The sequence below is a fragment of the Biomphalaria glabrata genome, chromosome 6 (assembly GCF_947242115.1).
Source record: "Biomphalaria glabrata chromosome 6, xgBioGlab47.1, whole genome shotgun sequence".
Lineage (NCBI taxonomy): Eukaryota > Metazoa > Mollusca > Gastropoda > Planorbidae > Biomphalaria > Biomphalaria glabrata.
In genome coordinates, this window is record NC_074716.1 from 368,115 (window position 1) to 395,598 (window position 27,484).

Here is a 27,484-nt window from a genome sequence, read left to right on the forward strand (position 1 = left end):
TATATGCGACGCTAACACTCGATGCTGGGTACATCAAACTCTTTAATAACACATAACACACAATAGGAGCTTGCTTACCGAGGGGAATAGCTCTATATACAAACACATAAACACGATGTCAACATCTCTATATTTTTCTTTCTCTTATTCTCTCTCTTTGTGTGTTTCTCTCTCTCTCTCTCTCTCTCTCTCGTCGTTCGGTATGCTTTGATTCTACTATCCTTCCTTTGTTTCTACAAAACTTTATTAAAAGACAAACGAAGATAGCGTTACTACAAGAGCAATTAATCAATGGCGTCTCAGCATTGCACGGGACCTGGGCGAGTACCAAAAGGGACACGAATATTTGTACGATGGATTAAAGGTGTCGAAAGATTCGCTTTGTGGTGGGGCTCCAATCTCTCTCTTTTTTTTTCCCTCTAAGCCTTAATCTCTCTCTTATTCTCTATCTCTTCCCCCCTTTCTATCTCATTCCTTCGATCTATCTCTTTTCTCTCTCTCTCTCTATTTCTCTCCCTTTTCTTCTCTTTGACCCACTCTCTCTCTCTCCCTCTTTCTCTCTCTATTTCTCTCTCTCTCTCGTTGTAGTCTTGACCTGGTATGCTTTTCGCGCCATTTGTCACGTGAGCCATTTGTCGATAAACTCTTTGTCCAGTGAACTAATTATTGTTTTCAAGGAATAGTCATAGAATCTTCTTCAGAGTTAACATACGTTTTATATTTGACGGACAAGCGTGGGAGAGCCAGTTGCACACGTTCACAGACCACGGGGAATTTCTTCCTGTTTCAATTCTATAACAGCCACAAAGGACCGCCACTCCAGCCACGGGTCTCTGATGACGGCCCCATTTGTGGAACGGCGTGTCGGACTGTTTGGACTGGGACTGGGGTGTACCTTTCATTCTTAACATGGAGAGTAAAAAAAAAAACATAAACAAAACACATAACAAAAAAAACGGACAGAAGCGAGGCTCACTACCCGATGTTCGCCTATCTGCTTCCACTAACATTTCTACGGAGGCGCCACCTTAAGGTCAGGGTCATCTGGAATTAACTCTGTGTCATTGAACCAGCTGTCTCTGCACCATTTGTCGTGGCGCCTTTATTGACCTCAACCTATCCCTTGGTTTGTTAGTCCGTTGGGGCACCACTCATGATCGGTCAACCGTCTTCCTCCTTCCCTCTCTGTCCTTTGCTTTGCATAAAATATCTTCCTAAGACCGGCACGTCCATTCTTTTTGTTGTTTTCTAATCGCTTTCTCTGTCTGCCTCTTCTTTTTCCTGGTAGGCTACTGTTCTCTGAATGAAGGACTTTGAAAGTTCTGAGTACATAGTGGTATTGCCATAATATTTTATTTACAGTGGTAGCAGGCTTATAATCTCTTGAATTAATTTCCTTATTTCCGACCCAGTGCAGTCTTGCCAATGTTGGCATTATTTTGACGAGAAACTCGTGCGCTAATGGACACACGCGATGGCTGTGTTGAAGCACGGAGATACTTTTGGGCTGTATGACACGTTGCGGGGTTGACTGCAGACACTTGGTACTAGATTGACACGTGATATGACGTAATTATTTTCCTTTTTGAAGTAACGTTTGTAATAATGTAAGATAACTTTATTGATCCAATCAAATGGAAATTCAGTTTGATACAATTGACACCCTCAGCGTAACTACTGTACAATAACAATATAGATGCACGATATAGATGCACATACGAACAACATTCACACACGAAAAACACATACACATGCATAACCAGCGCTTTATAAATAGACTTGAATGTTTATTTTAATGTCATCCAGGGTCTATTATTACTGAATGTTTTAATTTTCTTCTTTGATATAATTATTTTTTCACAGAACTGGATGTACGAATTAACAGTTGTGGTAAGCTCATCTGTCTGGGCAGTTGTTTACAAACATATCCCTATCTGTTTGCTCCAGACAACTTTGTGGCTGTAAAACAACGTCGTCAGACCATGACTGGATGGACTGTACTTCGGGTTTTGTTGTTTTTAAAACCGGTTTGTACACGGGTGTAAGTGTGGTCCGACTCTCCGAGGGGAAATAACAATCGAGATGTGTAGGCCATTTTTATGTTGCTATAACACATGTCCAAGGTTTTATCGTGCCTTGTGGGACAATTGACATATTGACTTTATGTTGGCAAGTGTTGAGCTAACGAAAGATGATCGAAATCTCCCATAACTAGTCGGACAGCATCAGAACTATTTGTCCCAAGTATATGTACAATGTTTAGTACCGGTTATATGTTTTGCTGCTTTCTCTGTGTTGGCTGTGGGTTTTATATGCACAAGTATGATGTAAAATTGTGTAGTTCAATATCGGTCGTGCACACTTTAGTTTTGATTGAGATATTGAAATGTAAGATAATATAAGGTTGCGCAACAAGATCCACTTTATTTAGAATCTTATAATGGCAAGCGATTATAGATCTAATTGTTATAACAATAAGCTACATATTAGAAATTTAGTTTTTGGTTTTTCAACACCGGGAAATATAGATATATTTAAAAATCTGAATTTTTTTACAATTCTTGTAGTAGCGGTAAACCTTGTTGATGTCTAAGAGCTGAGCCGAAGGCTCTTCGAGCTCTAAGTTTGAAAAAAAACCTGTTTGGACGCCAAACAGTAAAAAAAAAAAAACCTGTGTGAACACACAGTTCTGTTTGGGAGAGACCCTAGACAATGCCTATGTAAGGCATTGCTGTTGACCGATGCGTTCAGCCCCCGACACGTGGACTAGAGACACGGCCGAAGGCCGAGAATGCACCGGGGACTTCTGCCATTTTCCTTCAATGTACCAAGCTAACTGTGCGGGATCCGCCATTTATGTATCGGTCCCTTTGAGGAACAGCGCATGGATTGGTGACGTGTTTGTGGGGACTTTATTACAACCCCGCCCGTGCAATGGGTGGACTCTCGTCTACCCGTGGGCATCCCCACGGGAGTCCTGTGTTGCTACCCATTTAGCCTAGCCAATTCCTCAAATGGCCGTTTCCATGCGGGCGCCACGATGAGGCAGGGCAACGTGCCCGCGGCGGTAAACCTTGACCTTGTGCTAGTACACGTAGGGAAAAGAATAAGGCCACCAGACGTCTGCACATCCACGCAGACAACTCTTACTACCTGTCATGTCTGGGTGTCAAGTTTTAGTCTCGCCGCTAGGGGGGGTGTTAGAATATCTAATCAGAGACAACATAACAAGTTTATAATAGATTTTTAAAAAAATCGGCTCATAATTTATGGCTTTACAATCAATGATTGTAAATAGCCTACTTGGTAATGTACCGATCAATAATTCGTATCTTTCATATCTTATCTAATACAGACGTTACTTCAAAAAAGAGGATGATTACACAATTGTAGGTAATCAGTAGTGTAGCAATCAATCAGTGTTGGTAATTAACAATATACCAGTCAGTGATTGTAGGTAAAAGATTATTTGTTTTATGTTTGATCACAAAAAGCCAAGATTTGATTTGGAATAGTTTATTTTGGGAAAGGGGCGATATGGTATGACCATTACTTTTTTTTTTGACGGTACGCACCGCTATGTCGTACCGGCACCTTTTTCAATGTGGGCAAAAAAATTACTTTTCTTGTATTTTAACGTTTATTATTAATTTATAAATAGTTAAAAGTAAGGCAATCCATCACTGAGTGCCGGCATCTAGTTTCTTTTTACAAAAATAAAAAGCAGTGGGTCAGACCATTAACTTATTGGCACGAGTCGCCGTGGTCTATATTAAATCATGATGTTTTGCACTGAGCCGACTTCTGCACTGATCGCGAAGGACCCGCTCGGGAAAGACAGCCTTATGAACTCTCCGTGACTTACGCCTTCTTCGATGTAGCGCAGCGGTTCTCAACCTTTTATGCTCAGCGACCCCTTTTTACAATCCCCCACTTAGCCGCGACCCCCCCCCCCCCGCACACACACAGCAATAGAAGAATAGACAATAACAATCAATTTTTTCAATGGTCTTTGGCTACCCCTGGCAAATCGTCAATCGACTCTCAAGGGAGTCGCGACCCACAGGTTGAGAACACCTGATGTAGCGCAACCAGAAAAAAAATCTCAAGCATAGAAGATTACTTCATAGACGGTTGTGATGGTAGACTGGCAGACGTCTGTGGCGCGGGAAGACCTGTAAGACTAAGACGGAACTGTTCGATGGGTCAACCGTACTGAACACTTCGTAACAGTATAAATGTCAGTTGGTCGACACAGGTGAACGTGGGTGGGTGCACTATGAGCTACAACCCCAGCTCCATTTTGTTTTATCCGCTCTAAAAACTCCAAGGGGGGGATAAGTACCTGTGTGGTGAAGCACTTGGCTTCCTATGGTTCTCAGCAAGAATTTCTGAAGACTGGTATTTTTAATTTCGTGATAATTATGACGCCTGTGTCTACACAACTTTAATGGGTACCTGGCATAAAAGGGGCGGGTAAAGGAGGTTGGTCGTTGTGCTGGCCACATGACAGTATCGTTAAGCGTTGGCTTTTTAAACAGACAGGGCCGGATTAAATTGCGTGCAGGCCCCGGGGCAGGATTTTGTTAAGCCCCATACACTTTTTCTACAAACTTTAAAAAGACTTATATGATTATTATGAATAACAATACCGGTACTTAAATTATATCCAAAAGGATGCCATATTTTAGAAGAAATTAATTTAATCTCATTTTAAAAACAATATTTAAAATGCATATTTTAGTTTTAAAGAGTGTTGGCCTACAGTCTTGATTTTGTGGATGGTAAGGTTTTTGGTAGTCTCACTGCCGTAAATCCGGAGCTACATTTACATATTATTATTATTATTATTAATGACTCATGAGCATGCAACAAGCGGGCACTTGTTAATCACGACAATGTTGCCAACCGACGTAAGATTGTGGTGGCAAAAATACAAATAGAATGTTTGACCAAAAAGAAAAGTTCAGACCCGTCATAATTCGGTAATATTTTTCTTTTTATTTTTTTATAGAGGCTGTAGCCCGGCATGATCTCACTTAAATCCGGCCCTGAAAACAATGGCCTTTACATCATCTGACCTACAAATGGTGAGGTCTGAAAGGATACTTTTTATAATACCGGTACTAAAAACAAGGGAGAGAAAGCATGTTTGCTTTCATTGAGTAGTTCCACAAATTCAGTTAAAAAAAAAAAGTCTTATTATGCTTCCTAACGATTTTCTACATGTTTTACTTTTGTTCATTTCCCCATTATTATAACATGTAGTTGATACAAGTTTAGACCTGACCCTGAATTCTGAGATCCAGCTAGGCGCTCACAATCTCGGGGACTTTAAACCAGTCGTGCAGACCGACCTCCGTCTCTATTTCGTAGGTGTTGACTCGCACCCTCTTTTTTTCCAACACACACAAATGAAGAGATGGGGCGAGAATGGATAAGTAGGCCTATTGCAACAGTGGGCATCTGTTCATTAACAGCACACCAATCTCTGGTCAGGTGTGTTGTGGGGTCACGGAGGTCACGGTTGTGGCAGCGAGCAGTGAGAAAAGGTTACATCATACGAGATCACCAGCTGCTTGCTTCATAGTAACTTTATACATACTCATCTCTTTGCCTTTGATTCCGAAGATTGTGTGACTAAAGATGAATGCCCCATTTAACGTGGCAAAGCAGACCCAGTTGCGACCTGCATATTTTGCCACAACTTATGCATAAAAAGCAGGTTCTCTGAGGCCTACGTTCTTTTTTTTTTTCGTCAACTGCGCCTGTCTTATCTGATGAATTACAGACGTTACTTCAAAGGAAAATTACGGCCTGTGAGAATCCAGTTATCTAGTTAATTAGTGATTTAGTATTTTCCAAGTCATTGCTTTTCCTGGCTGATTCAGACAACCCATTCCATGCTCTAATAGCACCATTGAATAAGGAGCACTTGTACACATTTGTCCTAGCACGTGGAACAAGTAATGTGCTTTACCCTGCTGTCTTTCTGAGTATTTTATTTTGTTTTCAGAAAACTTTCAGATAATTTTTATTGATCCAATCAAATGGAAATTGTTTGTCTAGAACTGTCTTTGTCTTTGACCACCTCAAGTAACTACTGTAACAATAACAATATAGATGCAAATACGAACACCATTCACACACGGAACAAATACACCCTAACAACCAGCGCTTTAAAAGTTAGACTTCTAAAGACTTCACAACCAGCGTTTTAAAAGTTAAGACTTGTATGGAATTCTCGATGAAGACAGATGACCTTTCGTGTTTGTAAATTATGGTACAGCTAGTGTTATGTAGTATTGCTACTTTACTTTTTAACCTTCTGAGTGATTTTGATCATTGTGCTACTCTAATCAAATGTATTCTTTTCTGGCAGTTGTTTTTCTCTGTCACCTCGATCAAAATGGCGCCTCATTTGATCTTTATAGCGCATGGGGGAGGGGGGAGGTCTCTGTTACGCCATCCTTCATTACGCTTAATTTAAAGATCGCATTTGGCATGCAATCATTCCAATACACAATACTCATATATAATAGAATAATTATGGGATTAATTTCCAATTGAATGACAAATACGTGAGGTAGATTTAGCAAATTTTATAACTAAGTGCTTAAAAAAATTAATTTCATTAGGAAAATAAGAGTTTACATTTCAACAGTAGAAAGGTGGAAGAAATTGGTGTTAATATAAAGGCCTATAGGTCTGTGATTTATCTCAATTTTGAAAGAAAAAAATATATCACGAGATTTTTTATTAGGAATCACTAAGGGCGCAAACAATTGCCGAAATTCGCAAAGTAGGCTTACTTGAATTTTATCTAGTGATCTTTATCTTCGCACATTTTAAGAATTTTTAATTGAAGTAGAGCGAGAGAGAGTGTGTTTGTATCTATGATGCAGATATTCTGCCCTATGACAAAGTTCGTTGGTTATAGAGAGAAACATTTTAAGCTTCAATTTTTACCGATTAAAAAAAGTCATCTTATTATTCACTATTCACTGTGCAGAGATAACGAACGATCTGTAGATGACAGCTCTTTTATTTTTATTACGAACATGTAATGCTAATTTAAAAAAGATCAACAATGTCATAAACATAGTCAATATTTGATGAAATGGTTATTAATTATCTACGATGGGGGATTATTTACGAGGATGGTCGTGCGGTATGCGCGCTGGACTGTCGTTCGCGATGGTCCCGGGTTCAAACCCAGCCCGCTCCCCTCTCCCGTCGCCCTGAGGATGGTTTGGACTAGGAAGTAAATTATCTTCAACTCTGAATGAACATCCGAAACATGTAAAACAAACATAATAATTTAGTGATCCTTTGTCGGCACATCTGGGAAGCGTGGTCGAGAGACTAAGAACGCTTGAACTTAACTTTGCTTGGCTACCTATAAAAGGGGCTCGAGGTTCGACACCCGACTCGAGCAGTTAACAAACAAAAATGTAGGCTCAAGGCGCTGTGATAACATTACAAACATAAACAGGAGAGCTAAAATGACACAAACTAATCTAAATAAAAAGTTTTAAACAGATATGTCTTATTAATGTTCTTCTTGAATTTAGTGTAGCATGTCTGTCTGAGATCAATGGGGAGTGAGTTCCAAACCTTTGATCCGTGCACAGAAATTGCCCGCAGACCGTAGCTTGTGAGGAAGTTATAGTTCTAACATGTGTTGCCTATAGGTAAATCCGGCCCTGGTATAATACTAAGTTTAATTTGATGTAGGCCCCCCAACCTAAGATAAAGGTAACGGTAGTCGCGAGATTGTACTTTAAATCCTAATTATTTCAAATAAAAGTGTCTCCAGGGCTACTAACTCTGATCAAACTTCAATTTTGTATTGTTTATATTTCTCTCTTTTGGATGACGAGTTTGCCGACCACTGGTTAGTATATTGTGTGTATGTGTATAGATCTATGTCCCTTGTGTCTAATCTTCGGTTCCAGGTATGTTTGCAGTGTCTTCTAGATCTAATTTAAATTTAGTAATGCCATCTTATTATCTAGTCAATATTTACTTGCTTTGGCAACTAGATCTATATCAACTTTATGGTAATTCTGTCAAAGATTAAATAACTTTTATAACATGATTAATAAATTTAATTTATGTCTAGATTCTAGAGATGTATAGGCTATAACTATAGACTATAATATAGATATAGATCTAGACTATTCACTCTTATAGGGAATATAGGCCTTCAAGATAAAGTAAATTTGCTTACGTCACGATAACCGGCTCATCTAGATCTAGAGACTCTTAGAATCTAGAAGTCTAGATAGATCTAGATCTAATCTAGATTGAGATTCTAGTTGTCTATAAGCCTAGATCTACATATTTATTACTATATATTTCTAGCTAAAGAGCTATATATATAGTATATTATATATATATATATTATATGTGGAGGCGCGGTGGCTGAGCGGTAAAGCGCTTGGCTTCTGCACCTGGGGTCCCGGGTTCGAATCCCTGTGAAGGCTGGGCGCCTCTGAATCCACCCATCTCTAATGGGTACCTGACATTAGTTGGGGAAAAGTAAAGGCGGTTGGTCGTTGTGCTGGCCACATGACACCCACAGAATGATCTGAAAGGGGAACTTTACTTTTTATATATATTTAATATATATATAATATATATATTATATATATAGAGAGAGAGAATTCTAGATCTAGTAAACATCTAACTATTATTGTGTTATTGTTACCTGTATCAAGTGTATCCTAGGCCTAGTCTTACTTTGTACTTATCATATTTGTGAAAAGAAAATGCTGCCTTAATAACATAACTAGTTATAGTTTAGATTTTAGGTCTTAAGTTGTTCATTTGTGTTGAAATATGCATTGACAACTTGGTCTGCATAGCCATGTGAAATACTGCAGGCCTACTCATCCATAATCTTTGTATTAAAGATGGTGTCACTCATCCATAATCTTTGTATTAAAGATGGTGTCACTCATCCATAATCTTTGTATTAAAGATGGTGTCACTCACCCATAATCTTTGTATTAAAGATGGTGTCACTCATCCATAATCTTTGTATTAAAGACTGTCTGCTTATCCATAACCATCACAGTCCTTTGTATTAAAGATGGTGCCTTATTATGCTAGAAATGTAGCTTAGATCTAGTGGGAAGCGTGGTCGAGAGGCTAAGTGCGCTTGAACTTGGCTTGTCTTGACTACCTAGAAGGGGGCTCGAGGTTCGACACCCGACTCGGGCTCTGAGCATGCTATAGGCATGAAAGTAGCGCTATATAAAAAATTTAGCAACCAATTATATTTTAAACAGGAGTGTTGTAATAAATAGTATTTAACTTTTTTTTTTCAGATCAAAACACAGATCTCTTCTTTGTAATCTAAAAAGGGAACATCATACAAATTGCTAGAAATTATTACCTCTGAGAAGCAGACAGTAAATAAAAACGCTAAAAAAATTGGTGTATCAATAATTCTTTAAGGCAAGTAGTCATTGACAAAGGTAGAATTTAACAATTTTGAATTTAATGTCATTGTCATAAAATTTTCCTAATAACCAAGGGCACGCTATTAAACTACTGATTTAGCAAAGCAAATATCTGTAAGTTTCATTCTTTTTTTTGTGATGCTTTATCTTTTGTGTTATTGCATGCAAATTGAGCATGTTTTTAATTGAAATTATTTAAAGAATAATTATGTTAATTAATAACTCATTTAGCTTCATATAGTTTTTATAGATCTAGTTTTAATAGTCAAGTTGAAATTTTATCTTCAAAAAAACTTAACAGCTCTGATTTCATAGTCCAATGTTTTATATATTCATTATCATAATTAAATTTTGGAACATTTTCAGATCATGAAGATGAAGACCAGCATGATGAAGATGTAGACTAGCATGATGAAGATGTAGACCAGCATGATGAAGATGTAGACCAACATGATGAAAAGGTAGACATGTACATGTAGACCAACATGAAGATGTAGACCAACATGAAGATGTAGACCAACATGACAACATGAAGATGTAGACCAACATGAAGATGTAGACCAACATGAAGATGTAGACCAACATGAAGATGTAGACCAACATGAAGATGTAGACCAGCATGATGAAGATGTAGACCAACATGAAGATGAAATGTAAACCAAAATATTTATCAAGAGATGTATGGAATAAAAAGGTAAGCAAAGCTATGTATATCAATTAATATTTTTTTTATACTAAACCTCTAAGTAAAGCTTTGACAAGTTTTGTGTTTCACTGACTATGAAAATGTTTTGATTGATTTTTGTTCTCTTTACAGTGAACATCTTGAGAGGGAAAACAATTCCTAGAGGCAAAGACACAGACACATTAGATACATTAGAGATTGTTTCCTTTTCTACCATCATTTAGAGCCTTTTTTGTGAGGGAACCTGCGTCTTTAAAGAAATGAACATTTCCCTAATGCTACTTCAAATTCAGATCTCCTCCCAACCTCAGGCTGAGTACCCATGGTCACCTACTTTATGTTACATTAACATAGCACTACAGACAGTGGAAAACAAATTATATGAAGGAATGTAACCACCATCAGATATTGTTGTCTTTACAGACTCCCAATCTACTCTGCAAGAACTTAACAGCAGCACCTCAAACAGCCCAAGAGAGTTGACAACACTCATTGTGATAATCCATCAGATGATATCAAAATTAAATATCAATATCACACTACAGTGGATCCCTGGACACATTGTCATCATGGGAAATGAAAAGGCAGATAAGCTATCAAAGGCAGGTTCATCTATGGAACAACCAGATAGACCTGTTAACTACCTCACCCTAAGGTCAATGTTAGTCAACAATCACAAAGAGGAGTGGCTCAACCAATGGGCATCAGGAAACACAGGCAGAGCCATGTACAAAGAAATGACTACGCCTAACAAACTGGACAGTATTAACTTCCTCCCCTGCAAAGAACAATCTACAACGTTCCAACTAAGAACAGGACACACTCCACTATTAAATTACCACCTGAACAAAATAAACTCCACACAACTCCTCTTTTGCAGACACTGCACCCACCCCTTTGAAGCCGTAAACCATATCCTCTTTGAATGCCCCTCCCTAATCCACCTTAGGCAGACCCTACTTCCACTACAGCCCAACATAACCAACACCGTGCACGGCAGTGCTGAACAACTGAAGAAAACAGCACACTTTTTTCCTTGGCACAGTCTGCAAAAGAGCTCACAGCTCAGCAGCAATAAAGCTGGCTAGAAGAAGAAGAAGAAAAAGAGGTTACATTACAAGAAGTGGTCGCAAAGTCAGAAAACCTAACAGATGACAATGAATAGAACAATCATTTCTAATATAGGTACAAGTGATGTACTTTGTAATAACTATTTGGGTGCAATCACTATAATTGACTTGTATCTTGTTCTATATTTAGGTAAATCTTGTCATTCAGTCCAGTCATTGTTCTTTTTCATATTCCTTTTTTTCCCCTCAATCTTCTTGTTGTTTCAGTGAAATGTTTTTATCTTTTTTGTTTTGGAGGAGGGAGTGGCTGTGGTATATTATCATTATTATTATTGGAGTCACAACACCAAAGCCTTGCTACATTATGCTTTTAATTCAATTTATTATCTCCCCTGCTTTTGTGTGCTATCATATTAATGTTCATTAGTGTCACATCCATGCACAATTTGTTCTATGCTTTTTATAGTGTAAATAGTGACTTGACATTATTTAGATCAATTATAATATGTTATATTATATTTAACATAAAACTGTTAACATTTTCTATACTATTATTAATATGAATGTGTTTGTGTGTTGCTATGAATGCATTTTAAGTTTTAGTCTGAAATCATAAATAAGAAATTGTTTCATAAACAAAGATTATATTAATATTTAATATTGTCAGACTTCACTATAGCATTGAGTTCATCCCCATAGTCTATTTAAAACTTTCAAATACTAATTCACTTTGTCTTATCTAATGGTGATCATGGGGGTATCCACTATCCATAGTCTCTGGTATGAACACTCAGTCCTGGTTAGGGCTAGGATGTAATCTCTATTTCTGATGGAACACATGTAAAACCAAGAAAACAAACAGTAGACCTAGACTTTATTAACAGGTCATGCAAGCATTTTTTTATAATTGTGAACTGACGCTCTAGAGCTATTTTTATGTATTTTTATTTTTGCTTCTTTTGTAGACTAGTGCTAAGCTGTATGCTTCTATTTCCGCCTATTATTATATGGGTTAGGGCGATGCTGTTTCCTGTACTGTTGACCACAGTGTGTCAGTTTTAATTATTCTGTACTTTGAACTGCCTTTAAGTTTCAGAATTTGTTTTTTTTTTCTATATGTAAAGCTACTTTATATATATAGTTATATATTATGGTACATTATTTTTCTAATTGAAACAACTGTCAAAATAATTGGCGGTTTTTTGTTTTAAAGTTTGTTTTAAAATGATGGCCACTTCTAATGTTTATGTACTAGATCTTTTCCAAATTTTTTTGTTTTTTTATCTGCAGTGTTTTGTAACTGCTGCTTTGCTCATTTGAATTAAAGTATCATTTTGTTATTTCTTCTCTTTCTTGATTTCTTTGGTCACAGACTGAGGTGCACAGATACAACCCACCCAGTAGACCTTCTGGCAACTGTAACTTCTTGTTAGTGCAGGCTAGACATGACCTTGGGCCCTGCCATGCTAACATAATACTAATGTTCTCTTGAATCATTCCAGACAGCATTGAGACCACCCCTGTCCCTAACAATACATAATTACCTTGCTTTAGTTGTAGAACGAAAGTTGAGCAAACAGTGAAAAGCTTCTATATAATTCACTTGGAGGTGAGGTGACTGAGCGGTGAAATACTTGGCTTCCAAACATGTGTCCAGGGTTTGAAGACTGGGATTTTTAATTTTAGGACTATTAGGCACCTTTGAGTACACCTGGTTCTAATGGGTTCCTGGCATTTGTTAGGGAAAAGGTAAAGACAGTTGGTCATAGTGCCAACCATGGGACGCAAAAACAGATGACCTTTATATCATCTGCCCTACAGATTGCAAAGTCTGCAGCTAAAACCAACATGGGAAAGCCTTTGAGGAAAAATCAGGAGTCAACCATTCAGTTAGCAGCATACAGTGCTACTCCCAGGCAGAGCTTACGATGCCATTGATCCCAAACTGTATTGGCATATTCCATTCCTTCAAATATATAGCTGTGTGGGTGACATCATTGCAACCACAACTAATGTCAGGAAAATGATTCATAGCTAATGTTTGGAAAATGAGATGATCCATAGCAGCTTAGTGACTGAAGGAGGCCATAGAATCAGATCAAAGTTTGAGATTTGCTAAAAATTTGCTCAAAAACAAATATTGTTACAAAGCAATTAGCTAAAGAAACCTGTTAACTTTTAACATAACTTTTTAATGACATATGGAAAAGCACTATCAAACAACTAGAAATGTAGAAAAACTAGATCTAAGGGTTGCTGGAAGGGGAGGATAAAAGCGGCAATTTTTTAGTACCAGTACCTGGTAACTATGTCAATCAACACATTGGACTAGGATAAGTTATGTAGCTTAAAGACATCCATATAACTTTTTATAAATAAAATCACATCAGACTTCATTTAAGTTGCAGCCTGAGAGACTGAAATCCTCTCTAGCCAATGCAGTGGACTGAAACCCAGCTGTAGTGCTTCCTAGATCAGTTGAGATAGAGAGCAGCAAGCCTGGAGCAGCAAACATTAATGAGGCAAGGTTTCCTCTTTCTACCTGCACTGGGGCACTGTGAGTATTAAATTTGGCCTACAAACTGCATGAAATGCTGGATATCTGGCATAAACCACTGTCAAGGGGGCTTGAGTTCAAATCCTGATTTGTTTTTGCTGAGCAAAGAAACACCAGAAATACCATTTCCCCATATAGGCAATACAAAGTAATTTGAAAAAAAAAAAAAGAAATTAACACAGACCAGTTACAATAAAAAAAAAATGAGATTGTAAAATGAATGCCACTTTTATTACAAGGTATACATAAATATCAAAATGAGTTAATCAATTATTTAAAGTTAGCAACTTTTTGTTCAAAACTAATGTACATTGGTAGTCCTGTAGATTGTGTAGAATCAAAGTAGCATGATTCATTTAGATATTTGATTTTAAAAGGGAGACAATTTGATTAGAAGTTATTATAATTTTTTAAAATTTCTTTTTAGTATGACAGTGCATCTACTGTAGAAAGACACAAAGGGATAAAACTAAATATCAGTTGTTATTCCAAAAAAAAAAGAAAAATGTACATTTAACACATTAGCATATTCTGTTCCAAAAATATAAACTTTATCAAAATATTTTATTGTCAAAGATATTATTGATTGAGTTGTATAACTTAAACTTCTTACAACAGATATTCATTCATGGTATAAAACACTGCCTGGTCACTAGAAAATGAATAATGTAGTAACACCAAGAACTAAAAAACTTAATAACATTGACACTACCAACAATGTTCAAATTGCAATGATTTTGATGGAATCCTGTGATTAACTTTACTTGTTATTCAACCACAGAATTCCATCAAAAGCTCTTAATTTTTTTAAGACATCATCTTGTTGAAAAGTAAAATGAGGTGTCAACTCTCTTAATGCCTATGGTCATTGACAAATATAGCTCAAAGAAATCTTTCCTTAATTTCTAACTTAAAGTCAACAGTCAAAGTAAATGAATAGTAGGTACCTGGTACATTAAAAAACAACAACACTAAGTTGTTTTTTTTTCTCTACAATTTCAGATTCAAAGACAAAGTTTATTGTTTGTCCAATTAACCTTTGACCTTATCTTTCTTGGACACTCTCAGCATAAAGAAAAATAAACCATTCCTGAACAGTATTGTCTTGAGCATCAAAATGTTAAGTGTTATGTGGTGACTACTAAAAGTTGTGTACACTTAATCTTTTATCACTCAATCGATGGAAGTCTTTCTAGACAAGTGAGCAATGGATTTCAGATATCCCTCACAGCTTCTGTGGTTGAATAATTTCCATAGAAAAAAGCTGCTTAGAATAGTATCTGTCATGCTTGAAAAGGGCCACAGGGACTGTATAAAAAAAAGAATAAATAAAAACTAAACAGAATTGACAGGCAATGTGGCAATAAAAAGCAACAACACTTTCTAGCTTTAGAACCTACAAACATTAGAGATAGTAGAAAAAACAACACTTGATTTATTACCAAAACAGCTGACATCCAAACACAAGTGAGTAGCCTTCTTTTGTAAGGTACTTGTGTAGTCAAGGAAGATCTCATATTTGTAAACAGGCCAACATTTTAGGGTCCTTAGCTGACTAATCTTTTGGACATTCTGGAAGAAATAAATGCAAGAAGGGATTAATATAAATATCATCACCTCTTGAAATTCTATTTGCAAAAGCTAAGAGAGATCTCAAATATGAAAATAATGATCTCATAAAAAGATAATATAGATCACAAATTAGATCATTTAGATCTCAAACAAGATAGATCACAAATTAGATCAGATAGATCTTAAACAAGATAATATAGATCACAGATAGATCTCAAACAATATAAGATAAAATGTGTAAATAAAAAAAACAGCATAGCAGAGGAATGCAAAATTACAAGATAGATATCAAATAGTATGAATCAATTAGCCTATATGCCGGTTAATAAATTTCACAGTTGATTCCCAAATGAGTATTTAAAAAATTCTGTTCAAATTTTTTTAACAAAAGAGAAAAAATAATTACAAAACTAAACAAAATAAATGTAAAGGCTTTCTTTTAGTGACTTTAGAATAGAACAAGTTTCCTGTTTCCTTAAATACTCCATCTCCTCAACACTCCATCTCAACACTCCATCTCAATACTCCATCTCAATACTCCATCTCAACACTCCATCTCCTCAACACTCCACACCCTGTCTTAACACTCCATCTTAACACTTCATCTCCTCAACACTCCATCTCAATACTCCTCCATCTCCACAACACTCCATCTCCTCAACACTCCACACCCTGCCTTAACACTCCATCTTAACACTCCATCTTAACACTTCATCTCCTCAACACTCCATCTCCTCAACACTCCATCTCAATACTCCATCTCCTCAACACTCCACACCCTGTCTTAACACTCCATCTTAACACTTCATCTCAAACTTCATCTCCTCAACACTCCATCTCAATACTCCATCTCCACACTCTATCTCAAACTTCATCTCCTCAACACTCCATCTCAATACTCCATCTCCACACTCTATCTCCTCAACACTCCATCTCCTCAACACTTCATCTCAATACTCCATCTCCTCAACACTCCATCTCAATACTCCATCTCCTCAACACTCCATCTCAATACTCCATCTCCTCAACACTCCATCTCAATACTCCATCTCCTCAACACTCTATCTCCTCAACACTCCATCTCCTCAACACTCCATCTCCTCAATGCTCCATCTCCTCAATGCTCCATCTCCTCAATGCTCCATCTCCTCAACGCTCCATCTCCTCAACACTTTATTCTGTCATTATATGTGTCGTTAAGGTATTACCAGGAATTGGGTACATTTAGTAATCAGCATTGAAGTACACATACATATATTAGAGAAGAAAAAGAGCCTTGACACTGTAGATCGCAAGGTCTGAAAGGGGAACTTTGCCATTATATTCCAGTTATTTCTGCTGGTTAAGTTTGTATTGCTGAACTCACTGACCCACATCAGTTCTATTCACATCAAGTTAACACTGCATGGTATCACAATGTAAGTTAAATAAAAAATTAAATTAACTTTCAGAAATGGTGGTCAACTTGATAGTCCCAGATTCAGACTCAGCTCTTCTTATCCTAAAAACTTTTAAGCCAAACAGTAAAACATTAATAGAATAAGGACATTTTGTTCAGGAAAGATAATATCCCAAAATGATGTTAATGTTTTTGTAAAATGTTTTACATTGTTTCAGATGTTCCTTCAGAGTTGAAGATAGTTTACTTCCTAGTCCAAACCTCCCGCAGGACGACGGGGGATGGGATTGGGCAGGGTTTGAACCCTCGACAAATCTGAACGACAGTTCAGCGCGCAAACCGCACAACCAAGCAGCCATCCATGTATCCATAACTCATGGTTGGAAACATCCTGAAGCCCTAAATAAAAATTGCATTCTATACTGTGATTTGAACTCAAGGCTGCAGTAGTAGCACTGTAACTTCTTCAGTATCCAATGTTAGCAAGTGCCCTATTTAAGAACGAGGCCATTTTTAAAATAGAGATGATAGTTTGTAAAATGTTTTACATGTTTCAAATGTTCCTTCAAAGTTGAAGATAATTTATTTCCTCATCCAAACATCTCAGAGGACGATAGGGAAGGGCAAGGTATGAATCCAGGACCATCAACAAGTCCAAACAACAGTCCAGCATGCATTCTGCACATCCAGGAAGCCACCCATAGTCATAGTAAAAAGTATTTTCTAAAAGAGTTTCTATAATAACATTGTCAGATGCAGGTTCCATTTTCCCATTTTCATTCACAAAATTTGTGGCATGTGTGGCTGAGAGGTGGGCCTACACTGCTTGGCTACAGCTTAGCCACTTACCATGGGGGCTCGATTTTGAATCCTGACTCGAGCAGAGTTGTTTTCTGAAAGCCCAAAGACAGCATGTAAACCTCCCATGTGTTCTCTTCCCCCAATAGTCAACAAAAGGAGATTGGGCCATAGCAAAATAAGTATGCTCTAAGCATGAACTATGCACTATATCAAAAGCATTAAAAAAAAGATTTACATGTTTTTTTCAACTCTTTCATACCTTAACAAATGAATTTGAATAAGTAACTATTCTATTTGAAAGTGAAACAAAACTAAACACTATTAAGTCCAAATACTTTTACTATGACTAAGTAATAGTAGGTATAGAACTAATCAATATCAGGCCCAAATACTTCTTACTTTGACTATTGATGAAATAAACATGACATCAAACATAATAGCAGCACCCAGGGAGAAGAAGGTGAAGAAAAAGTAGTTATACATAGTAATACATAGATAAGTCTTAAGGAGGACTCAAACCTTGGACCTAGCTGTTACCAGATGCAAGTTAGACTTCCTGAATAACACCCCAAAAGAAGATCTACAAATCTTGTAAGATGCCCCAACATACTAAGAGATAGGTGAAGAATATTACAGACAATATCAAAGTGAGAAATCATCAAGTTAAAACAGAAAATTCAACAAAATCAAAATAATAACAACCAGTTTGATACAAATATAAACCAATCTAAACAATTAAACCCATGTTTTTTAATTCAGACTGTCTTTCCACTGATTTGGACTCTCCTTCCTTCACTCTTTCTTAGACTGTTCTTTGGCAAATGAAATAAACTAAGAGCTTTCACAGCCCCCAGTCTATTGCCATCTTTTTGCAGTATCTCATCTTCTTATCCAAGATTATTACATCCTACGGGTGTCTCAAGGGTCAATCTAGTCATGCAAGTTAATCAATGACTTAAACTCTGCCAATTCACATGTTTTTTCTAGCTGACTCAGGCAACTCATTCCATGCTCTAATAGCACTAGGGAAGAAGGAGTATAAATTTCTTCTAGCATATGGGATGAGGAATGTTCTTTTATCTTTGTGTCTAGTATTTTTTTAAGTTTTGTTTTTGTATTTGAAGTTTATAGTTTAATGTTTTTTGTATAATTGCTACTTTACTTATGAAGTCTTCTGTCCTGGAGGATCTCTAAATTTAATAATTTTACTAGAGGTCTAACTGTAATCAAATGTGAATATTTGTTAGTTCGGAATCTCACTGCTCTATCTTTGTATTCTAGTTTCTTAATGTTTTTTTGAGTTGAGGGTTCCCAAATAGAAGACTCATTATCTATTGTTCAGTTGCATCACTGCATCATCTCTACTGTTGGTTCTCTTTACTCCCCTTTGGTCTTGTTCACATTTCTTTCTCGGCTCATCAAATACAGAGTACATCTTCCATGAACATTTCCAGCATGATAAAACTTTTTGGTCTAATAACAAAGTCACTAAGTTTTGAGAATCCTCAAAAGCTGTCTATGACGATTCTCCGAGTCCAGTGTTTTCTCTGCCAAGTTGCAATTCTCTAGTTCTTAATAGAAAATCATTTTTCCACAATTGCTTATCCATGTGAAAGTGGAATCATTGGCCTACCAATTTTCCAAATATGTTTCAATTTTTTGTCAAGAGTTGTTTATAAATATAAAGTACCCAGTTTATCTTTTCTTTTGAAAAGGATGAAAGAGCCATTTTTGCAAACCTGGTTGTTGACATCAAAACCATGTATTTGGTGAAGTCAATAAAGAGCAATGGTTTTAGCACATCCACAGATATTCCATCTTTAGTTCTTCTTTTTTAGGGTCCCCATTTGTGTTGGATGAAAAACTAAAATGAATGTCTCCTTGGTCCATCCTTATAGATTACTGATGTTGCTTCAAAAAAGAATATAATTATGTTCTATGCATTTCATGTGTCAATCTAGTCATGCATGTTAATTAGTGAATTAAACTCTGCTAAGTCACTGGTTTTCCTGGCTGATTCAGGCAGCCCATTCTATATTCAAACTAGGGAAGAAAGAGCACTTGTAGGAATTTGGCCTAGCATATGGAATAAGAATATTGCCTGGATTGTGGTGTGAACAGATGAATGGGTCATTTCTCCATCCAGAATAAGACTTACTCTATTGCCATGATAGATCAATTCAGATTGACTTCTCTGCTTTTTCTTCAACTTTGTCAGTTTTTTAAAGCCATTGCAGTTCCATCAGCAAAAATCCATAATCATTGGCTAAAGTGTCAAACAGTGGGACTGTTATAAAATCTGTCCATGTATACAATATTATTTTTGTTTATCAAGTGGCTAACAGCCTTAGAACAAAGCTAAGAACGACATATCAATTCTGGAATCACATTCTTTGTTTTGCCTGTGTTGAATTTCTATGCTGATATGGCAATGACATTGCCATTATTATTATTTGCTTCATAAGCCATAGTTTTGATTACCACTTTGATAGGTTTGGATTTTTATATATTGCTTTGTAACAAATCAGCCTTGGCAAGGAATCATTCCTCATCCAAAGTTGGCATGTTGAGATAGTTAGAAATAGTGCTGAGATGTTGAGATAGTTAGAAGTAGTGCTGAAATGTTGAGATAGTTAGAAGTAGTGGGTGACCCAAGGCTCTCCTGGCTTCTAATAGATCACCATACAAAATGTCTTGAGGAAGTCAACCTTGTGGCATTCCATGAACATGTCCAAGCTAGCTAAGATTTCTACTGCTGATAACAGTGCAAAGGTTCAGAGGAATCTTTTTTTTTTTTTCATAAATGCACTGAACACTTCTAAAGGAAATAGATAGATGATGTTATATTTAATCATCAGTGACTTTCACCCCACAACTTTGGATGATTTTCTATTAATGAAGCATACACTCTATACTGTCCTACAGATATGTTCAGTAATAATCATCAAACCTGAATTAACATGTAAAACAAACTACAAAAGGGTCCTCTCCGATAAATTGATAGGTAAAGAGTATTTGAATGAAATGGGATATATAAATAGTTTTAACTTAATGATTAACATAACATGAAACAAACCTAAATGTCTTCAAATTCATCATAGCAATGAACAAGTTGATCAGGACCACGACAGCATCAAGAATGTAAACTCCATACAAAACGTAGCCAATCACCTCAATGACTTTCAGCAGCACACTGTCTTTTATCTCTGAGTCACCATTAACCTGACTGCTATTTGTTTCTTCTTTAATAGCTGGTGCCTGAGAGTTCCCCATACCAAAGGCAGCCCAGAACAATGTCCCAGTGGTCTCTAAGAGGCTGAAAAAAAAGTCTTTGGTCAGCAAATAAAATATTTTTAAGTACATTTGGGAATAAATTAATTCCTGTAAAATCTAGTAAATTTAATATCATCTAGCTAATTTAATATATCTATCATCTTGCAAACTTAAACATCTTAACTAGTGATCAGCTTTCAAAGTATTTAACTTTAAACACTACCAATAAAAGCCATAATTTATTTATTTTAAGTTTTAAGGTAACTTGCAAAAAAAATTATTTCTTTTGAGTATGTCTATACAACCTGAAGTTATTTTGCTTTGCAAAAAAAAAACATCCATAAATTAAATATAAAAAACCTTCACCTTGTAAGTCAAATGACTCTACCCTGCAAAGTTCTCATTCTTGGAAATACTGTATAGGCTTATTTGTCCACATATAAAGGCAATCATGACTGAAATAGATGAAGGTAAACTTGCCAACATCCTATGGAATAATAACTAGATTAAGATACTTTTCGCATAATTTCATTAAGTTGGCTAAAGTAAACTTGACTTACATTAATGTTGTTATTATAATAACCTGTGTTCAAATCCTTCATATCATCATGATTAAAATATTACGCCTTGGCCAAGTGGATTTGTTTAATAGCTAAAAGTGTCATGAAATGCTTCACTGAATTGGTTGAATCTAGTGGATTTTTTTCCTAAATAGACCTACTCAATAATGAATAATCTACAGAAGATAATAAACAAAGTGAAATTGAAACACTTTAATTAACTAATTAAACAAGTAAAGTTATATCTTTGAATCACCAAGTTTTCAGTTCCAATGAAGAAATTTTTAAAGCCTAACTAATAATATGAGAGGCACAGTGGGGAGTGGTAAAGCACTTGGCTTATGAACACAGGTCCCAGGTTCAAATCCTAGAAGACTGAAATTTTTACTTTCAGGATCTTTAAGGCCCCTCTTAGTCAACCCAGATCTAATGGGTACCTGACATTAGTTGGGGAAAAGTAATGACGGTTATTGTGCTGGTCACATGACTTTAGCTAACCATAGGCCACAGAAACAGATGACCTTTACATCTTTTGCACTATAGACATCATGGTCTGAAAGGGGAACTTACTTTTTTAATAATATGAGCTAAAATAAACCTTTGCTCTAATATTGTAATTCTTCTTATAATTATTATAATTTCCTAGAGCCTCAAGTTTCAAGAGATTCTAGACAAGTATATGTTCATCCCTGGTGATTCATCACAGCATACATTTGTTCATCCCTGGTGATTCATTACAGCATGCATTTGTTCATCCCAGGTGATCCATCACAACATGCATTTGTTCATCCCTGGTGATCATCCAATTATATCATAGAATTATAAAAGACAAATACTAATGAGCAACACATACATCTTCTTACTTTTCTGGTTGAAGGCAAGTTAAACGTGGTAGAAAGGAACTCATACACATTAGGACAGTAAAAGTGCAATGTTATTGTGAAGGATATTTTTTCATCTGTATAATTTGCATTTCCTGTAGGCTCCTCAAACAGATGTAAAGATAAATCTGAAAAGCATAAATATATTTTTAAAAATCATATATTAAATGTTAAATTGGAATCCATCTTAGACCAGTTGATCTAAATGTTATCTATAACTATTGCCAAACAAATAAAAAGAGTGCCACATGGACATGAATAATTTATCAATGATTGTTATGCTAATTATTATATATTCTTATCACTAAACTATCGAGTAAATTTTACATTTACCATCATAACTGTTTTAGGTGAGGTTGGCTTTTCTATAACTCCTCTCATAAACATTGAACTTTCTTTTTATAATATATCAGAAGTCTCTTTGAATTGTACAATTTCTTCTTTCACCTTAAGACTTTATTTTTCCTTCTTTTTAACTGGCCAGGAAGCTGCATCATTATGACACTGAAAAATAATAATTGTTAGCAATACAAAATCCTTTCAGGCATAACAGTAAATTCTGGAGTATATATTAAAATTAGATAAGCAAGCTTTCATTCACATACCATAAGTATATCTCTAATTCTATAGCATTGACAGAAAAAATACAGATAGTGATTTAATTAATAATGAAAATATGACAAAAAATAAAATATCACATATACAATTGGAATTCATTTTGTTGTTTAGTTAAAGTCCAAGATATGAATATCAATATCACTAAATGTATAAAATATACATAAGTACAATAATATATTAAATCTAACAGTGCATTTTGATTTACCATATTGAATGCCTCTTAGGGGTTTGCAAAGACCAGAGAACAGTACCAGGAAAAAGAAGAAGAGGCAGACAGAGAAAGCGATGGGAGGACAACATAAAAGAATGGACGGTACTTCCATTGAAAGAGGCTCTAACTAAGGCAAAAGACAGAGAGGAATGGAGAAAGATGATTGACAAATCTTGCATGGTGCCCCATCGGTCTTACAAACTAAGGGATAGGTAAAAGTAACTCAGTTGTAAGTTAAAGTCAGTCTAGATCAGTTCATGTCAGTTGTTATTTCATTATACTAGTCAAACATTTACTTAGACAATACTGAAAATACTTGCTGTTATTTCTACTTTGCTTCAAATACTATACTGGGATACATGAGCAGTCATTTTTTTAAAATAGTTAAATGTAAAACCAATTCAAACTCACATAGAAGTCTAAAATTAACATTTTCTACATTAAGTATCACCTGAAATATTGTAGGAATAGCTGAGGGTTTCAGATTTTTCATTATATCATCAAAGTTTGCATCAATAAAATGTGTGCTGTCCACAAAGTCATACCCATCAGGCTCTTTTCATTGCTTCAAACATTTATCTCACATGTTGGCTTATTTAAGGAATCTGCAACATAAAGAAATAATAAATAATGAATAACATACCGGTACAAAAAATGGTGACCGATAATTTCATCCCTAATTAAATATTTTTTTGTTATTCATTGTTTAATTGTGCAGTTAAGGCTTTGGCTTTAAGCCCTCATTTCATCTAATATATAAATATGATTATTTTAAATGCTTTTAAATATTTTTTTGACATGTTATAAATGTGTTTATAGTGTTTCCTCTTCCACTTCACATTCTTGATGAGTTGTACAGCTGGGAGTGTACTTAGCTACAGGGCTTCTTGTGGTTGTAAGGGATATACATGACGTAATGATCAAAGGCAAAAGTGTGGTGGAAGTAGTGGAAATCTTTTGAGAGAGGAGAACGATTAGAATAATTATGACCATGCCGCTGATAACTTATCATCAAAGGCCAAGGTGTGGTGGAAGTAGGCTACCGGTAGTGGAAATCATTTAAGAGATGAAAACGATTACAAGACTAGACTAAAGAAAGTAATATCTCTCTGTCTTTGGAAAGTTTAGTTTGAGACTAGCCTCTATTTTATTTGGGGCCACCAAATCACATCGCCTAGGGACTCTACTTATCTAAGACAGGCCCAGCTATGGTGGATTATTATCATCATTGTGTTTTATTTATTCAAGGATAATACTTAAATGTAAGTCGCTATTCTATTCGAACAAGTCATTTATTTTTGTGTTTATCGCTGGATCATTTAAGTATTGAATTGGGTTTGAAAACATTAAACGCAAGGTAAATCAATTCTAACTATCCTTACTTCAGAATAAAACATGGCTGCGGAGAGAACCAAGTAGTTCGAAACCTGTAAGGCCGACGAATTGTTCTGTTTTACGACAATACCTGGGCTCAGATCTGTTAATAAAACTCTCAAAAACAACCTGGTGTTTCCATCAGACAAGGTTGTTTATCTCTGTGTAAACTTCTGCCCTGATCTTTTCCATAAAATTTCAGTTGATTGCATCAATGCCGAAGAACCTTTAAAATAAAAATAAAAAAAAAGATTGTAAAGTCAGCTGAATTATTTTTTTTAAATAGTTTTTCTAAATAAAAATATATAAGTTAGTTTTAATAATATCAAAGAAATACAATGTGATTTCTTTTTTTATTTATCTATATCCTTGTTGATGTCTAAGAGCTGAGCCGAAGGCTCTTCGAGCTCTAAGTTTGAAAAAAAACCTGTTTGGTCGTCCAGCCGAACAGTAAAAAAAACAAACCTGTGGGAACACAGTTCTGTTTGAGAGGGACCCGAGTCAATGCCTATGTAAAACATTGCTGTTTCCAATGCCTTTGGCCCCGACGCATGCTTGGCTGCACATGGCCGAAGGCCGAGGGCACCGGGAGCCACCGTCATTTTCCTTCGTTGTACCAAGCTAGCTGTGTGGGAACCGCCATTGATGTAACGGTCCCTTTGAGGAACAGCGCATGGATGTGGGACGTGTTCGTGGGGACTTTTTTACAACCCCGCCCGTGTAAGAGGTTGACTCTCGTCTACCCGTGGGCATCCCCACGGGAGTTATGTTTCGCCATTCATTTAGCCTAGCTACCCCCTCAAGTAGCCGTTTCCACGCGGGCGCCACGATGAGGCAGAACAGCATACCCGCGTTATCTATATCCAGAAATTTAAGTAGTGTATTGTATAATATAGTCTAGAATTAGCCCAGCCCTATGTACAGTAAAAAAAAAATAGATCCATTGTTGATGTTTGTTTTTTCTACAATAGTGATAACATTTATATCGAAAGTTAGAATAGTTAGATCTAGATCTATTTCAATAATAAAAATTATTTTACCTGGGTATTTGAGTCTTGTTTCCAAAGTGAATGTCAAAGTGGTAACTAGACTAGAACTTGTAGAGAAGAAAATTAGTATTAGTTATTATCTAGTCTAGGTCTAAGTCTAGATCAGATCTTGTAGTAGTGAAACTGTTGATAATCCAGCTAGATCTAGATCACATGTGTATTTGTCCTTATCTTATATAATTGCAAGCTTTGATAGGCTTTAGGCCTACTTGATTGAGAGGCACCAGTTATCTTGTGGTAAGGATGTTTTTGTTTAGATCTAGACCTAGATCTAGTTGATGGGAATATGAATGAATAATCAAATTATCAATAATAGTAATAGCGATGTCGATACTCGATAGGGCCTCATCTCAGCCTAGCCTGCCGGCTAATAGTCTTATAATGTCTAGATCTAGAATGAGGAATCTAGACTAAGGTCTATTCTTTTTAGTTTTCATGCTAGATCTAGATTTAGAAGTTGAATAATAAGTCGACAGGTAGAGCATCTAAAACTATATCATCAATGAAACGTAAACAACCATGTTTTGTTTATGTTCAAACTAATGTCGATAGGGGCGGAAGCCCAATGCCGACCAATCATTTTGTCGGAAATAATAAGATACTAGAATCTATAAATAAATATATTTTACACTCTCGGTGACCACGGGTTTCCGTTCAAAGCCGAAACGCTATTTATATTATTTCGGAGATACGGTTATTTTAGGAAAGTGTAGGAAACGACGGTTTCATTGATGCCAAATATGCCTAGGTCGAATATGACTACTCAAAAGTATTCGATGCGTTACCAAGGGTATTATTTACATGTAGATTCGGAATTAGATGAAATAAACATTATACATGCCCTAGAAAAATGACTAAAAACAATATTTAAAGTTAAAAATTACATATTTCAATGTTCAAAACTTGTAGATAAATGGATAAACTTTCAAATAATGAAATAAAAAAAAGTTCGATTTTTTAATTTTAAATATCGATATTTTGCTCCCTAGTGGTGGTCCTCCTCCCCTTAGATAGAGACTCCTCCGAATCCACACATGCTGTTCTGGCTAGTATCTTGGGTGTTATGCAAATCCACTACTATTTCATCAACTATTGTACATTAGCCAAAGAACATTACAATTAATAAGATGAACGTACTCAAGACTTTCTACTACTATAAATGATGCATTCATTAACACTTGGGATGCCTGTCTTGTCTACTTATCCGTCGTTATTTAAATATCTCTAATTCTAATCAACCATGTTCTAAGCTATCGCCACATCGTTCTTCCTTGTTCGCCTATTCTCCTGCGTTATTCGTCTGTCTGACTACGTCACTGTCACTCCTTTAACCGTCGCTAAAAACAATACACAATATAATCTACCAAAGCTAACATACTCTCTAACTCAACTAGGACACAACAATGCCACGTAATTTAGGAGACAATATTACTTTCCAAAAACATATCATTGAAAACGTTCATTCTACAGGCTTATAGTTGGTTAGCCTATGCAATAATTAATTAGTGTAAATATCTTTTAACTAGTATTACACACCGACCTGTGACTGTCTAGTTATGCCGGAACATTCTCTCCTTTTAAACTTCTAATAAACTGGACGCATTTCAACCATCCACCTATTTTTGGCAGTCAATACCAGTATCTGTTACACCAGTGATGCCCAACCTAATTCGACCTGCGGGCCATTTTATTTCCGACACTCGCGTCGCGGGCCACAAAAAAAAAGTAAAAAAAGAAATGAAATTGACCTGAAACTATTTGATTAGAAACCAGTGTATCTAGTACTTACATTCATCTATAGCACATTTGAAGTTTATCCCTTTTTTTTTTAACAAGAATGCCGGAATATTTGTTTCATAATGCCGACTTTATGGTGTTAGTTTAAATAGCTAAACTTTTTGTATAAAACAAATATGTAAGCGTATTATCATGTTCCGAAAAAAAAAAAAAAGGGAAGTTCACCT

At 36.0% G+C, this 27,484-nt stretch overlaps 2 long non-coding RNA genes across 7 annotated transcripts; one reads left to right on the top strand and one right to left on the bottom strand.

The window, feature by feature from the left end:
* Window positions 1-9,836: 9,836 nt before the first annotated feature.
* On the top strand, window positions 9,837-12,565 carry LOC129926739 (uncharacterized). Its single transcript, XR_008778459.1, has 2 exons — window positions 9,837-10,164; window positions 10,288-12,565. It is a non-coding gene; the product is annotated as an uncharacterized LOC129926739 (long non-coding RNA).
* A 1,426-nt stretch (window positions 12,566-13,991) lies between these two features.
* Window positions 13,992-27,238, bottom strand: LOC106058411 (uncharacterized). 6 transcript variants are annotated; one of them, XR_008778431.1, is made up of 9 exons: window positions 25,512-27,238; window positions 24,480-24,697; window positions 23,549-23,702; window positions 22,602-22,772; window positions 22,251-22,396; window positions 21,194-21,282; window positions 20,631-20,870; window positions 15,225-15,354; window positions 13,992-15,090 (listed from the first exon to the last, which is right to left on the bottom strand). It is a non-coding gene; the product is annotated as an uncharacterized LOC106058411 (long non-coding RNA). The 6 variants fall into 6 exon arrangements; XR_008778432.1 differs by lacking the exon at window positions 25,512-27,238 and having other exon boundaries at window positions 21,194-21,314; window positions 24,480-24,750; XR_008778433.1 differs by lacking the exon at window positions 25,512-27,238 and having other exon boundaries at window positions 22,241-22,396; window positions 24,480-24,750.
* Between the last annotated feature and the right edge of the window lie 246 nt (window positions 27,239-27,484).